The sequence below is a fragment of the Tursiops truncatus genome, chromosome X (assembly GCF_011762595.2).
Source record: "Tursiops truncatus isolate mTurTru1 chromosome X, mTurTru1.mat.Y, whole genome shotgun sequence".
Taxonomy (NCBI): Eukaryota; Metazoa; Chordata; class Mammalia; order Artiodactyla; family Delphinidae; genus Tursiops; species Tursiops truncatus.
Genome location: NC_047055.1, coordinates 121,505,090 through 121,517,949, shown reverse-complemented (window position 1 = coordinate 121,517,949; position 12,860 = coordinate 121,505,090). Strand labels below are relative to the sequence as shown.

At 46.6% G+C, this 12,860-nt stretch overlaps 1 long non-coding RNA gene across 1 annotated transcript; it reads left to right on the top strand.

Annotated features, from left to right (window-relative positions):
* Nucleotides 1-6: 6 nt before the first annotated feature.
* Nucleotides 7-11,335, top strand: LOC141277669 (uncharacterized). The gene is made up of 2 exons (XR_012329430.1): nt 7-627; nt 6,815-11,335. It is a non-coding gene; the product is annotated as an uncharacterized lncRNA (long non-coding RNA).
* The last annotated feature ends 1,525 nt before the right edge of the window (nt 11,336-12,860 follow it).

The window sequence follows — 12,860 nt, the reverse complement described above, 5'->3', positions numbered from 1 at the left end:
GGGGCTGTGGCTCCCCCGCCACCCGCAGTGGTCCTGGCTCTGGGAGAAGGTTCGGTCTGTCCTGCTGTGACGTTGCGATGTGACGACACTTTCCTCCACATCACGGTGCTCTGCAGAAACGAGCAACAAGGATCTCAGGGCTGATGAGAAAAATAGGGTTAGGCGCACGACGCTCGAACACTTCGTCAGTGACAGATCAAAAAAAACAGAGATGGCAATCTCATAAAAGCGGTCAGACATTTACACACATTAAATGGTTGAGAAGTGTATCAAAAAGGCCGTTTATTGTCCCTTCACCTTGAGAAAGCCCCGCAGTTGGCTTGTGGAAGCGGGCATCGCGAGGGCTGCGGCTGAGTATTCCCATGCCCCTGGGTGCTCCCGGCCGGGGCATCTTTCTCTGTCCTCCTGGACTTTCCTGTGGATGAAATCACCCATAAGCAAACGTGAGGTTCACAGTATGCTCAAATTACTCCCTAATACATCGGTCGGTTCGAAACAACTTCACGTGTTCAAACGTTATCGCAGAGCCGAGAGATTTGGTGGCCCATGGCATCGTCTCCGCCGCAGCCATATTGCTTTCGCTCTGTGTTATCACGAACCAGGAAACCAGCACTGCAGAGAGCAAAGGTTCGTGATGATGTAAGAGGTGCAGTGCTCCGTGGGCTGTGCTTGGGCTCAGGGGCTCTCCCTAAATTCCAGGGCCTCAGAAACTTGGGTGGAGCGAGAGATTGGCTGGGTCCAGGTAGCGCGGAACCTAGGATTCTCTGCCCAGTTGATTCCTTTATGGGCTGGGGGCTGGGAGGTGGGGTATGGGCTGTGGAGACATCGGTGCCGGGCTTTCCTCCTGCCGCCCTGCTCATGGCTCTGCAAGGAGCTGAATTTGCATTTGACCCAGAGAAATCTCGGCCGATGGGACGAGTGTCCTTCTTAGCTCTGACTGCAGCTGGGGTGTGTCTTGCACATGGAGAGGGGCAATCAATAAGGAACAAATAAATAAGTGTTTGAGGCTAGAGGTCATTTCTGCTGGTGGTTTTTTTTTTTTTTTTTTTGCGGTATACAGGCCTCTCACTGCTGTGACCTCTCCCGTTGCGGAGCACAGGCTCTGGACGCACAGGCTCAGCGGCCATGGCTCACGGGCCCAGCCACTCCGCGGCATGTGGGATCTTCCCGGACAGGGGCACGAACCCGTGTCCCCTGCATCGGCAGGCGGACTCTCAACCACTGCGCCACCAGGGAAGCCCTCTGCTGGTGGTTTTTAAAGGAAGTCAGTGGTTCTCAAACTTAAGCAGGCGTCAGAATCCCCCAGAGGAGTAAACCTCTAGGTTAAACCCAGAGTGCCGGGCCCCCCTGCAGCTACTGACCCCTCCGACCTGGGAGGGGGCCCGAGAATGTGTATTTCTAACCAGCTCCCGGAGATTGCTGCTGGTTGGGGTCCCCACTTTGCAAACTGCTGAAGCCCACCGATGAACCTGAATTTCCAGCGCTCGGCAGAAATACCACCGTGATCAGCCGTGTCGTCTCAAGTGTATAGCAGTTTCTCTTTTCCTTTAAAATAATAATCCAATGTCAGTTATCATTGGAATCTCCAGTTCTGGCAGGAAATGCTGCCCTCAACGCCCGCTCACACCTCACGGAGCCCCGTGAGGTTTTCCTGTGAAGATCTGGGTGTCGAAATTGGCTCCGAATGTTCTGCGAGAAAACAATCGCACCCTCTCTCTCGCTCTACGTATTTTAAACAAACACAGATGCTGATACATTAGTGCTGGCAAGAGATCCTTGTTTGCGGGGACTTTCATCTTCTCGGGCTTTGAGCCAGGGCAGGCACGGCTCAAGCCAGCTCGCGTTTTTGATGTATTCCGTCGCCATGTGCCTTCCCTGCTCTAGGCCGAGCACTTGAGCTCGTACCCTTGACTCGCGTTGTCTGCAGGATTTCTCAGGGCCTGGGCTCCCAGGTGATCCTAAAAGCAGACCAGGAGCCAGGGAAGTCTTTGTCTCCCTAAGGCCAGAGTCTAGGAAGCCTCCAGTGGCCAAGAGTGAATTTGGGATTTTCTCCACAGAGGATCTAGAAAGAAAAAGCGAGCAGGGGAGATGGTGTCAGCTTCCACCAAGCCCTGCTAGGTGGGCCTTGGGGCGTGGCCTTCTCACAGGAGCCCAGCTGCTCTAATGTGAATTATGTTCATGGTCATAGATGGACTGTTTATCATTCCACAGGTTCACTTGAACTGCTACCCAAAGGGGCTGGAAGTTTAAACACTTGATTTATATCAAGTAGGACATCTCATACCACTAACAAACCCCGCTGGATTTAATGCTGCCTCCTTTTGGGAGGATGTTCAACTTTCTTCTTTTCTGATACTTATTGTCGCAGGCCAGGCACAATTTATGCCAGAACCCAAGGCAGCTCCTGAATTCATGTTTCCCCAGAGCCATTATAACCAGCTTGACTTTCAGACATAGTTACCAAGCTTTAAGACGGGGTTGTCAGGACTGCATGTGCCTGACCTTTTGCTATTATGTCCAGGATGACTGTAAGGGAACAAAACCCAGGCTTTATAGATATGGGAGGGTGTCTGTGTGTGTTAACAAGTCGTTTTTTCTCAAAGCGGCATTGGTTTCATCAGCATCTTACTGAGCGTCTATGTGAGGGGAGAACTGGAGGAAGCTCAAAAAGGCTTTAAAAAAAAAAATCAAGGAGCTTGTCATCTACCAAGGAACATGGACGTCATCCAATTTGAGTGGTGTTCCCCAGGTGTTCTGGAGGGCAGTGTCCTCAGCCAGGCTTTCAAGTAGAAAAGAAATGTCCGCAAGAACAAAAGAGCCTTTTAAGCTGAGGGAGTGTCTGCCAGTTGGTGGCCGCCAGCCACGGAACTCCTCCCACCGCGGATGAGAAGGTGCTTCACCTTTTCACGTGCTGCCACTTCTCTGATGATCGCAGCTTTCTTAGTGGTGTATTACAAGCGTAAGCTGCTTGCCTTCTAACTATTCCTTTTTGATTTTAAAGGGAGTTGAAGGACCGTTATGGACTGAACTGTGTGCCCCCCGCCCCATCCCCGAATTCATATGTTGAAGCTCCAGCCTCCAATATGACTGTCTTTGGAGATGGGGTCTTTAAGGAGATAGTTAAGGTTAAATGAGGTCATAAAAGTGGGGCCCTAATCTGATAGGACTGGTGTCCTTAAAAGAAGAGGAGGGGCTTCCCTGGTGGTGCAGTGGTTGAGAGTCCGCCTGCCGATGCAGGGGACACGGGTTCATGCCCCGGTCTGGGAAGGTCCCACATGCCGCGGAGTGGCTGGGCCCGTGAGCCATGGCCACTGAGCCTGCGTGTCCGGAGCCTGTGCTCCGCAGCGGGAGAGGCCGCAACAGCGAGAGGCCCGCGTACCGCAAAAAAAAAAAGGAAGAAAAAGAGGAGACACCAGGGATGCTTGCACAGAGAAAAAGGCCATGTGAGGACACAGCAAAAGGGTGGTGTCTGCAAGCCCAGGAGAGAGGACTCTGGAGAAACCAAACCTGCCAGCACCTTGATCTTGGCCTTCCAGCCTCCAGAACTGGGAGAACATACATTTCTGTTGTTAAGCCACCTACCTAGTGTATGGTGCCTTGTTACAGCAGACCAAGCTAACTCTGTCAGGACACAGACTCAGCTTGGCAGGTTTAGTATAATAGCATCTTGTTTTATGGGGCATCTTTGATTTTACTGTATTTTTATAAATTTTAGAAATGTGTTTGAAGTGATCTATGAGCACTGTTAAAGTCAAGTAGCTCTAAACAGCTGGAAGGAACAATTCCTGGCTCTGTCCTCCTTCACCACCCACCCCCTTTCAGGCAACCGCTTTCTTCCCCCTAAGAATTTTGTGTTCTTGAATTAATAGACTTTATTTTTCAAGCAGTTTAAGGCTTACAGCATAATTGAGCAGAATGTACAGAGTTCCCTCTCTGGTCCTCTCTCTGTTGCCCTTACTGTCAAGTCTTGCATTTGTGTGTTATATTTGTTGCCGTTGATGAGCCAGTATTGAGATGTTATTATTAACTACGATCCATTGTTTACATTAGGATTCGCTCTTGGTGTTGTACGTCCTGTGGGTTTGGACAAATGTATAATGACATGTATCCACCATTGTAGTATCATCAGGAATAGTTTCACAGCCCTTAGAGTCCTCTGTGCTCTGCCTTTTCATCCCTCCCTCCCCTCACCTCCTGGCAACCACTGATCCTCTTACTGTCTCCATCATTTTGCCTTTTCCAGAATGTCTTAGAGTTGGAATCACACAGTGTGTAGCCTTCTCAGATGGCTCCTCCACACCTTTTCCTGGCCTGATGGCTCATTTCTTTTTAGAGCCGAGTAATATTCCATTGTCTGGATGGACCAGTTTGTATATTCACTCACCTACTGAAGGACATCTTGGTTGCTTCCAAGTTTTGCCAATTATGTATGACACATACATCTTCTAAGACTAAGGACATTCTTTTACATAACCACTGAGCCATAATTACACAAAATTAATGGTAACTCAATATGTCACTCAATACCTAGTTCATATCAAATTTCAATCCAGAGTTCCTTCAAGGTTCAGACATCGCATTTGGTTGTTTTTTCTCTTTTGTTTTTTATCTAGAACGGCTCCCTGCCTTTTTTGTTTGATATTTATGACATAGATTTTTTTTTTTTTTTAAGAATCCAGACCAGTAGTCCCACATTCTGAATTTGATTGATTGCTTCCTCATGGTTTGATTTGGTTTAAGTAGTTTCGAGTTTCGGGCAGTGTTCCAGTGTAGATGATGTCATAATGTCAGCTTTTCTGACTTTGTTGGTGATAAGCTCCATCACTGGGATGAGGTGGGGATGGCCAGAGCCCTCTGTAGTAAGGGGACATTTTTCTCTTTGTACGTAATCTGTGGAGGGATACTTTGAGACCATGTGAATTTTCTGTTTTCCAGCAACCATTTACCTGATGGTTTTGGAATCCATCGATAATTATTGGCTAAACTAATGATTACATTGGGGGTTGCAAAATGTTGATTTTCTAATTCTTTTGTGCTTGCTACATTTTTTCCCCATCTTTTTTTTTTTTTTGATTATCATGTTAGTCATGGTGCTTTCTTTCAGTGTTTTGTCATCTGTATTGTCATTATTCTTTTCGTTTAGCATGCTTTTAAAGGCCCTTTTTGCTATTTTCCTATCACCTGAAGATGTTCCTATAAGATGGAGGGGCAGAGGTAGTATCTGCTGTCTCCCCCAGTGTGATAGATGGGGAAACTAACACAAGAAATCGATCGCTTTTTCAAGGTTAAGGTCCAGTGTGGTCAGGGACAAGGAAGTGAGAATTCTAGCTGACAGTTTCACTAACCAGTGTCCCTTTCACCAGCTGTCACTGACTGGAGTACTGCTCCAGGTACTTGCGGCCCCTCTTCATGTTCACTTCCTGTTAGTAAGAGATGAGTTTCATAGTTTGGCTTCAATTAAATAAATGACAGTGTATTACAGTTGTGTTTTATGATTTTTTTGGTGTATCATCATTTTACCCAGATACAGAGTAGAAACCTGTCATTTCAATAGCCGTACAGTATTCCAGGGTGAGACTGCCGTCCTTTACTTCTCTATTCTCCTCTTCCTGGGGATGATGGAGACATGGTGAGCAGCGTTTTGCAAACTAATTTGGCAATGGAACTTCTTTTCTCTGAAGAACTTGCAAACATCCCCTTCTTTCAAACCTTTCACTTTCCCCAGGGGGCATGATTTGACCCCAGCAGGTGGTTATTTAAGTATTTAATAAAATCGAGAGTGAGGCATGATCCAGGGGCACTGTTTACGTTGTCGAGTTTGTCAGTGGTGCTCCCTGGAGTTGGGCAGTATACAGTATAGGTGTCTCTATACCAGGATCCCTGAGAAGTGGCATCGTTTTTATAAGTTGAAAACCATGGAATTATGAAAGAGCAGGTAATTTACATATATGGGCAGAGATGAAACTTTACCCTTCCAGTAAGATAGATTTAAAAATAGAACCGGGCTTCCCTGGTGGTGCAGTGGTTGAGAGTCCGCCTGCCGATGCAGGGGACGCGGGTTCGTGCCCCGGTCCGGGAGGATCCCGCGTGCCGCGGAGCGGCTGGGCCCATGAGCCATGGCCGCTGAGCCTGCGCGTGTGGAGCCTGTGCTCCACAGCGGGAGAGGCCACAGCAGTGTGAGGCCCGCGTACTGCAAAAAATTAAATAAATAAATAAAAATAGAACCAATTGTTATCTTATACTTAAAATTTCTTATGCTTAAAATGCCCCACGCTTGGAATTTCTGCGGTGTGGTCACGTTTTGACAATGGCTTCTGTAAGCCCTTTTTAATTGATTATAGTCTTGGAATTTAGGGGAGCATATTAGTCATCATAGGCTTACTGCTGTAATAAACAAGGCTGCAATCTCAGTGGCCGAACACAATAAAGGTTAATTTTTCTCCCACGTCACTCACATCCAGTGTGAGTTGCAGCAGATGTGGGCTTTGCACCACACAGCCATTCCAGAACCCAGGTCTTTGAATCTGGTGACTCCTGATTCAGTCCTCTGTGACCTCAGAGTCCTTCACTGGCTCCTCCGTCTTGGGCTGGCAGATGAGGAGAGAGGAAATGTGCAGGAGAGTCGGGAGGGGTATCTCTCACCTCCACTCACACGCCATTGGCCAGAGCTCACTCAGTTAGACCCACCCATCCGCAAGGGAGGCTGGGAAATGTCTCTCCGTGTGCCCGGGTGGAAAGGACGCTGGGGATTAGGGACAGGCATGAGTCGATATTGCGAGGCTGACCTCTTTTCTCTGTTTTGTTTCTTCTCCAGGAGACTTCTTGGCATCATCACGAAAAAGGATGTTCTGAGACATATGGCCCAGATGGCAAACCAGGACCCTGAATCCATCATGTTTAATTAGAAACAAGATGGCAGTTTCTTTGAGAAAAATACAACTGTGTCATTTGAAAAGAAATAAACAAATGATATGTCATCCTAATGAACGGTCATGCACTGGGGGCAGCGGAAACAAAAGCTTTGTTTAAAAGGAAGGGAAGAAGAATGAAACTTAGAAAAAATACATTGGCGAGTAGGCATTTTATAGCTTTAACCCCTTATGAGTTTCAAGCTGTGTTATGAGTTTAGTAACTACTGTGGGGGCCCGTGGGTGGGTGTAAATGATACGGTTTGTACAAGGACATGGAACACAATTGCTGAGTCAAGAAACATTTGCCCCTCCTGTTGAAGGCTGGTGTTGGTGAAGCTTTGAGTCTGAAAGGCCAAGGGGTATTGGCGTGTCAGCGTCCTTATTTATTGGTTCCTGAGGTTTGGCTGTTATGTTACTGAATCAGATTAAAGATATTTGCACTTACTTTGTTGGAAAAGAAAAATTAAATGTGAACGTAGTGAAAGCTGCAAGTATGCTAGTGGGTTCACTCGTGACCAGCCGTTGCTGGCTCCTGTATTCAGCCTGTTATTTTGCTTATCCATTGCTTTCTGAACCAACATTGGGTCACCTGCCATGTTGAGTATGAAGAAATCATTTCTCTATGCAAGACCAGCATCTTGGGACTGCGCGATGAACTGTCGAGCATTTAGTGCTGCACTGTTTCCTGCCACGAAAAGGGATTCGTGCTTATTTTGAGGGTATACATACCCCTCATTGATTTGCATCCCCATCGCATTTGCTTCATTTATTTGTTGCTGTTGCCTGTGCATTCTTAAATATTGATCAGTCTAGCGCTTTCCAAGGGCCATGTCCTATATTCTGCCAGCTTGCCGTAGTGGCTGAATTTCCAAATAGCATATACAAGAGTCAAAACAGGCTACCCAGTGTTACTACTTTTTTTTCCTCTCAGATCCTATTAAATGTGGCTGCCGAGAGGGTGAGGCAGACGAGTTCTCTGTGGGAACTCCTCCAAATGGGTTGCAAGAGAAATGCTAAGTTGATTCTAAATCTGTTCCATTCTCTTCTCTGTAGAGTGCAAAACATTCAGCTTTAAAGTGTAAGCATGTACTTTCATATTAACAATCAAAGCGCAGAAGGACAGAGTAAAATTCGAGACAGCCAATTTGAGCACTGGGTGTCTTTGAACTGAACGTTATAATACATTTATTCTTTTAGTCAGGACTTCTGTCTTGTCCGTGGGAAGGAAGTTGTGTTTCTTAGGTCCACTGGGTGATCTCTGTAAGACTGATCCCCCTTGCCCGTTCACTTTCGTCTTTGTTCTTCCCTTTTCACCGAGTCAACCTCATCCTTTTCATTCTCATCATTGGATATTGATGTGTCAGGTGTGCATTTGGCTGCAAGTAATAGAAAACGGAACACACAACGAAGAGCTGCATAAGAAACCTGGAGGTGGGCACTCAGGACTGTCTGTCTCCGTAGTATCGTCGACGACTCACAGTCTTTGGTAGTTTTTTCCTACCATCCTTACCCTTTCTCCTTTGGGTCACTGCCTTGTAGTCACAAGATGCTCACTGAACCGCCAGGTCCGGTATCTGCTTTCTAAGCAGAAAGAGGGAGGAAGAGGCAAATGACAAGGCGCAGTGTCCGTGTCGGGAAGGCAAAGCTTTCCCCGAGATGCTCGGCTTTCCTCCACTGGCTAGCCTTCTGTCGCATGGCGCCCCCAGCTGTGTGTGAGTCTGGGAAGGAAAATATTTAGCTACGTAGGCATATTACGCTGAATGAGATTGAGACTCTCTGAGTAAGGAAGGGGGATTGCTTCTTGGGAGGGGGTGTTGTCTGCTCTGTTGGACGCTGTCATCGTGTCCCTGTCATTGTCCTTCTCTTTCTCACTGACCCCCTCCAAACACTCTCCTGTGACCTTATAGTCCCCCACCCCTCCTCTTGGCTTTGACGTAGAACTCCCAGTCAGATGCCATCGTTTCTTAGCCCTAATAAAAATGTTCATTCTGGATAAAAACCTATCTATAAGAGGGCTTCCGTGAAACTTCTAGTGGATACAAGAAAATATACGGATATGTTTAACCTGACTGAAAACTTAAAGGAGTTTAAGTCAGATCACGCTGACAAATTATGGAAAATATGTTTCTGTAATTAATTGGCCTCCTCCCAAATAATATCAGATAGGCACTTCGGTGTGGAAAGGTCAGTCTATACTAGAGAATGTAATCTTTGGTCCTATAAGAGAATGAAATTTGTTGTCTCACTCACAGCACCTAAGTACTGAGTAACGGATCCTAACGTTTTGTTGCTATTGAGGTTTCCACGGAACAGTGCGAGTGAAGCTGGATTCTCCTGGACTTTCAATCCTAAAAAGTCTTAATGTACTTCCCTTCTTAACTCCCATGTAGGCTCTCGAAAGAGTCTTAGTCGTAGCCTCGATTTTTATAATCCAGGACACCCCGTTAGCCGAAACAAGGAGCTTCAGAAGGGAACACGCAACAGTGAACAGACAGCCAAAGGTCAGTAAAACCACAGAATTCCCCCTCCTCCAGCTGAGGCCTGGGAAGGGGAGGGGAGAGTTGACTCTGGGCCGAGGTCACCGATGGGGCTTGTGTCCTCTCCCCATTGCTTAGCATGGAGACGTCCGTGGGGTTCAGAGGGCCAGCATCAGACAGGCAGGTCGAGGCCGGGATCGGGGGCTTGCGGCGTCACTGCCAGAGCCAATTGCCTGCCTTCCCTGGAGCCCTGACCTGTAGCCACCGGCCCGGGCCTCAGACACACTCACGGGGAACGCACTGCTGGGCCCTTTGTGACACTTTCTCATAGAAGTACGTGGATGGGGATTCTGAAGGTGTTGGCTGTATTCAAATGTAGAACTTCATCCACTTTACCTGGTGATCTGTTGAACGAGATAAGTAGATCTGGAATGTGGACGTGAAACCAACATTTCTTAGAATACTGTTTTTGTTTCATTTTCCAGAACCAAAGGCTGTAGACATTCGTTGAACTTTCTGGATTCTTTCTGAATTGTTTTTTTAATGTAAATAAATATAAGTACATAATGGAAAAGGAGTTCTGTAATGAGGTACATCAACCTACTTCTTGTTCTTTTTCTATCACTAAGGGAATGTGTTACAGGACAGATGGCAAATAAAAAGCATCCCGAATGTGACATGTGGATTTCTTGTGTTTTCAGCGCATCCCCTGGGAATGCAGATGTGCATGTGGCTTTTACGGAAAAGCAAGTGCGCTAGGAGCAAATCTGTATTCAGCGTTTGCTGTTCCTTAGAACCAGTCAATCTTAAAGTTCTCTATTTGACATTTCCTGACGACTTGATAAAGGAGAAGACATGTCAATAGATATTTTTTTGGCCCTAATAAGTCACAGAAACTGAAAAATTTCCAGCAGTTTGTTTCACTTAGGTGAGAATTAGTTCCTTTAAATTATCAACACATGCGAAATCTGTTCAGTATTCATTGTATTTATTATTCAGATGCTGAGCTGGAACAGGTGAGAAACCCAAGGAGGAGAACTATTAAATTTCAAGTAATTATATTATGTCTTCATTTTCATTTCGCGTGGGCAGTGTTTTATCAGACTCAGCTTCTAACCTTTGAAATATGGTTGACCTGAGCGGGGAGCCTGTCTATCTAAGTTGGGAAACATGAACCAGACTCCATTTTCACCGGCGCAGTCCTAACTATTTATTTGCCATCCTAGTTGTGCTGGGAAAAAGATATATTCGCTTTTGGTGTTGGAATGATGACATAGCGATGCGGTTTGTTTTTGTTTTGGTTTTTTTGCGGTACGCGGGCCTCTCACTTCTGTGGCCTCTCCCGTTGCGGAGCACAGGCTCCGGACGCGCAGGCTCAGCGGCCATGGCTCACGGGCCCAGCGGTTCCGTGGCATGTGGGATCCTCCCGGACCGGGGCACAAACCCGTGTCCTCCGCATCGGCAGGCGGACTCTCAACCACTGCGCCACCAGGGAAGCCCAATGCGGTTTTTTTTTTTAATTTATTATAACACTCTGTGTAAACGTTGGCACCTTTCTAAACATTACATGTTCGAACTCTGTTTTTTTTAAAGGAACTATTTATTTTATTGGAGCATAATTGATTTATAATGTGTTAGTTTCAGGTGTACAGCAAAGTGATTCAGTAATACATATATTCACTTTTTCAGATTCTTTACCCATATAGGTTATTACAGAATACTGAGTAGAAGAGTTCCTTGTGCTATACAGTAGGTGCTTGTTGGTTATCTGTTTCATATATAGTAGTGTGTGTATGTTAATCCCAAACTCCTAATTTATCCCTCCCCCCACCGTTCCCCTTTGGTAACTGTAAGTTTGTTTTCGAAATCTGTGAGTCTGTTTCTGTTTTGTAGATATGTTCGTTTGTATCATTTTTTAAAATTAGATTCCACGTATGCATGATATCACATATTTGTCTTTGTCTGACTTACTTCACTTAGTATGATCGTTTCTAGGTCCGTCCATGTTGCTGCAAATGGCATTATTTTCTTCTTTTTTACGGCTAATATTCCATTGTATATATGTGCCACATCTTCTTTATCCGTTCCTCTGTCAATGGACATTTAGGTTGCTTCCACGCCCTGGCTATTGTAAATAGTGCTTCAGTGAACATTGGGGTGCATGTATATTTTCAAAGTATGGTGTTCTCAGGGTATATGCCCAGGAGTGGGATTGCTGGATCATATGGTAGCTCTATTTTTCGTTTTTTAAGGAACCTCCATACTGTTCTCCATAGCGGTTGTACCAATTTACATTCCCACTAACAGTGTAGGAGGGTTTGAACTCTATTTTTCTTTCATAAATTTATTTTATTTATTTTTTATCTTTGGCTGCATTGGGTCTTCGTTGCTGCATGCGGGCTTTTCTCTAGTTGCGGTGAGCGGGGGCTACTCTTTGTTGCGGTGTGCGGGCTTCTCATTGCGGTGGCTTCTCTTGTTGCAGAGCACAGGCTCTAGGTGCGTGGGCTTCAGTAGTCGTGGCTCGCGGGCTCTAGAGCACAGGCTCAGTAGTTGTGGCACACGGGCTTAGTTGCTCTGCAGCATGTGGGATCTTTCCGGACCAGGACTCGAACCCATGTCCCCGGCATTGGCAGGTGGATTCTTAAACACTGCGCCATCAGGGAAGTCCCAGAACTCTATTTTTAAAAATGAAACAAGCACAGAGTCCTTAAGAAGCATGTTGTGAATTGGAAGAGAGATCGATTTCCCAGCTTGTTGCTACCCCGTGGAACCTTTGAAACCTGATTCTTGTGACTGGGAGGTACTTGTCATGTGAGATTGGGGCTTCTGTTTGGCTCACCTTTTTTTTTTTTTTTAATTTAATTAATTTATTTTTTGGCCACGTTGGGTCTTCGTTGCTGCACGCGAGCTTTCTCTAGTTGCGGCGAGCAGGGGCTACTCTTCATTGCGGTGCACGGGCTTCTCATTGCAGCGGCTTCTCCCGTTGCAGAGCACGGGCTCTAGGTGCCCAGGCTTCAGGAGTTGTGGCTCGTGGGCTCTGGAGTGCAGGCTCAGTAGTTGTGGGGCACGGGCTTAGTTGCTCCGCGACGTGGGATCCTCCCGAACCAGGGCTCGAACCCGTGTCCCCTGCATTGGCAGGCGGATTCTTAACCACTGCACCACCAGGGAAGCCCTGGCTCAGCTTTTAAATCCCTTGTTCTTAGCCTGGTGGGTTTGAATTATGTCCTTCCTCACCAGTTTTGTATTTTGAAATTGTCAACTTTACAGAAAATTTGAAAAAAAAAACAAAACAGCACAAAGAATGCTCACGTATCTTTGACCTAGAAGAGGCAGTGAGGGGAGTCCCCTCCGACAGGGGAGGGAGCCAGCCCCGGGACCCGCAAGAGCAACTGTCCTGTGGGGAAGCAGGCTTGGGGTGAAGCTGGAGGCCACCAGGGGTGAGTGCCTGCAGGCTGTGTGGTGTCTGGGGAAG